Here is a 3958-nt window from a genome sequence, read left to right as displayed (position 1 = left end):
GCTCTGTCTCTGACTGTTTCCTGTATTTACTGGGTCTAAAATCTAAAGTCAAAGTTTCGGTACCAAACGTTGCTCTGTCTCTGACACTCTGACTGTTTCCTGTATTTACTGGGGCTAAAATCTAAAGTCAAAGTTTAGAAACATCACCCTCAGCTGCCGTATGATTGGTCGATTGCCCAGATCAACATTGTGTGGGGAATGATTCAGCGACGCCTCTAAAAAGGATTTCAAAGTTTAGCACTGAGGCTCTGAGTGTACTCTTAACATGAAATTGAATCAAATTAAACTTGATTTCATAATAATTTAAATAAGGCCCATTCACTGTAGGAGTCTCACACAAAGAGCCATAAAAGTGGAAGTTTGAGAGTGTGACTGGGAGGACGAATGTGAAGCAAATGAGAAAGAGAGGGAGAGAGACAGAGAGAGAGCAGAACAACAGAGACGGCACTGGAGCTTATTGGGATCGACTCCTCCACACTGCAGACACTTTAATAACCATTCTTTATGTTATAATAACACAGCTGCCATGCAATGGACGGTTTCAATTTCTCCAGCAGTGTCCATCACGGGCCGCGCAGATTAAGAGCCTTGTGTGGACTAATCGCAGACAGAGTCAGATTGCCCTCGGTGTGGCTTCGCTGCTTGTTAATGAGGCCATTTTCCTGGAGCGAGTACCACTCAGGGGGAACTAATCCTTGAGTGGTGTGAAGTGCGAGGTCTAAAGGGCACACGGAGAAGCACTGCAAATGGCGCCGACAACATTTTCTTTTCTAATCTGCTGTCTTTTAGGCACAAGCAGATAAAAGTCCATTTTGAACGTTGCACACCCAGCGGGCGGAGACTGATGTCAGCATCAATTTATTTCAACTTGAGTATCATCTAAGGGAGAGTACGTAGAAGACGCTCACCTGCGGTAATTCGCCTGGAGTCAAGGTCTACGTTAATGTTAACAGCGGCGAAGATTTATTAACTGTGATGTTTGAGAATCAATAAAAACACGTTTTCCTAAAGTGGTTTAACTAAAACCTTTAGACAAATGAGTTTGAAACTAACCTGCTTCTACTTACAAATTTACCGTGTGGAATCAGACTACAAAAAAAAAAAAAAAAAAAAATCACTCATCCACTCAAACTAAAACTTAATGGATGTTATTATTGTTGTTGAACCCATGACATCTTGTCCACCATGTGAAAAATTATCCGTAGATTTTTGACCAAAAAATAAGTAATTTAATCAGTGCTACACTTCACAGTAATACATGTATTTCATCAGACATTTCAAGTTTCTTAAAACTTCTAGTAGACTTGACTGCATAAGAACACACACGTGAGGCAGAGAGAGTGTGCATCTGACAGTAACCATAGTCCAGGACCTGTATATTTAATACAGAAATGTACAGTATATGTTGAAGAACTTCAAATAGCCTTACAGCTAAGAAATACGTCTAAATTTTGAAGCAAAAATATGTTTTAAAAAAATATATTATAAAAATAATCTCATATTTGGTCGTTTCTAACTTTTTCACAGACAGACTTTCCAGTTCATTTTCCTGTAGAATTAATCAATAAAATTTTAATATTTTCAACATCTCTAAACCCAGAAAAGCGATGAAAACATTCACTTAAAATAAAGATTTCCTGTCCATTGAGGTCATTCACACGTATGTACATTAAAAAAAGTCTTATTTTATTAGTAGACACTGTTTCTAGATACAAAACACATTGATTCATTAATCGCCCTGCTATAAACATGGGCTGGAATGATAAACATATTTTTGATAATTAGTGGAAAATTCTAATGCAAAGTCAGTTGATTGATTCCCAAAGCCAGCTAAACATATTTTTGATAATTAGTGGAAAGGATTCTAATGCAAAGTCAGTCAGTTGATTGATTCCCAAAACCAGTGCTGAATAAATTAACATTTTTTGTAGCGTTATTAAAAAATTATCAAGGTTTAAAATAGTTGAAAGGAAATGTAAAAATTAAATAAATAATAAAAAAACAGCCGGCGTTTACAGAGTGAAGAGAGAAAGTGAAGACATTAGCAGGGAGACAGGATGTCGTCAGTTGGTAGCAGTGACATGGACGTTGACACGACAGACGTGTCTGTGATGGCAGACAGTTTGGACAGTTGACTGCTGCCCACTTGCTTCCACTGACCTGTTTCTGCCTTCTATTTTGGGAAATCTCATTTCCTGCCACTTCCAAAAGGTTACATCTACATTAAGGACATGTAATTCTGAAAAAAAAGAAAAAAAAAATCTATTACAGGCAGAGGATAAAAGGAGGGTCAGGACTGAGAGAGACGACCAAAAATAAAAAGTAAGGGCCTATTTTAAGAGATTGTCTTTTTGGGGGTCGTGTTTCTCGTGTTTCACACATCATAAAAATAAAACCACCAAAATCAAAGTAATCCTGATTCTACTGTTGTGTTTGTTATATTTTAAAACAATAATTTGATTTATTTAAAGCTGTTGTTTGTGCCTTTTTTCTGTGAAATTCCATATTAATAATTACTAAGACATTTAACTATGGACATTGTTTCACACTTCACTAAAATAATCAAAACATCAATGTTAAAAATGTATTTTTTAATTATGTTTAATTGTAATTTTATCTTCCAGTTCACAAATTTAAAAAATCCCATAATTTTCTCAGTAAAACACTTGATTCTAAAGTGTAACTTCTCTGACTTTGACACATTTATTTTAAAGGACAAAGTATGTTTACTGCAGTTTTTTTCCCCTTGTTGGCAGTGTGGATGATAATGTTTACTGCTTCAAATTATTATTCTGTGTTGCATACTTTATATCCACATATTGACACATATTGGCGTAATTAATCACAGCCAAACAGTCTGTGATCATTGTTTCTCACTGTAGGTGAGTGAAGGACAGCGCGCGGCTCCGTGAAGCTGCAGTTGATGAGAAAATCTGCTCTGGCGGTGCAGACTCGTCCCAAATGAACCCGGAGCACGAGCAGGTGTGAATGAGTCAATTAAGGCTTTAATGTGGGGGAGGCAGAGATGAAGAAAAGCCAGGAGAAAAAGGTGGGTGGGGGGGTGGGCTGGGGGTGGGGTGTTAGAGTGGTGGAGTGGGATCTGGACTGCATACCTAAATCAATGCAGTACTGGGCTGTGAGCAGGATCTCAGCCTGGCTTCAATCCTCCCACAGACCGAGGAAACGTGAGGATTTAGTTCACTGGAAACTTCAAGTTAACTGTGGTTTGAGGCTCGATCAGCTGATAATGATGTGTTTTATAATTGAAGGTAGAACATTAACGCGTTAGGTTAACGGTTGACTCTATGAGGTAGAAGAATGAATCGGTACAGATGGGTTGGATGGACAAAACCAGGAGGAAAACAGAAGCAAACCACCAGGTCCGACAGCCGAGGTGTGTTCAGGTACCTTCAGAAACTTGAGAATCCAATGATTACGGTGGTTTTCAGGACAAATGGTTATAAAAAAAAACTGTCCAGCCCTGGCCCGTAGACAGCTGGGATTGGCACCAGCAACCCCTGGAGTGCCAAAAGGTCATACGCAAGAGATGGATGGACAGATTGGTTTCAGAAGATTGATAGATCGATAGATGGATATTAGACCATGGATGGCCAAGCTATGGCCCGGGGGCCAGATGCAGCACATTTAGCTTTTTAATCCAGCCCGCCAAACTATTTCAAATTATATAATTTATTTATATTATCATTATATTTCTGCCTTTTCTCTGCAATATCAATGTTTCCCCAATAGATGGCGTTTATGCATGACCTTTACATGTCCATCGTTGAGGGCCCTCCAAAGACCAGCCCACAGACTGGATGCTAAGGAAGGGCTAAAAAACCCTTGTCCTCTGCAATATCAATGTTTCCCCAATAGATGGCGTTTATGCATGACCTTTATATGTCCATCGTTGAGGGCCCTCCAAAGACCAGCCCACAGACTGGATGCTAAGGTAAGG

This window comes from Cynoglossus semilaevis, chromosome 16 (genome assembly GCF_000523025.1).
Source record: "Cynoglossus semilaevis isolate Cse_v1.0 chromosome 16, Cse_v1.0, whole genome shotgun sequence".
Taxonomy (NCBI): domain Eukaryota; kingdom Metazoa; phylum Chordata; class Actinopteri; order Pleuronectiformes; family Cynoglossidae; genus Cynoglossus; species Cynoglossus semilaevis.
Note: the sequence above shows the minus strand (reverse complement) of the source record.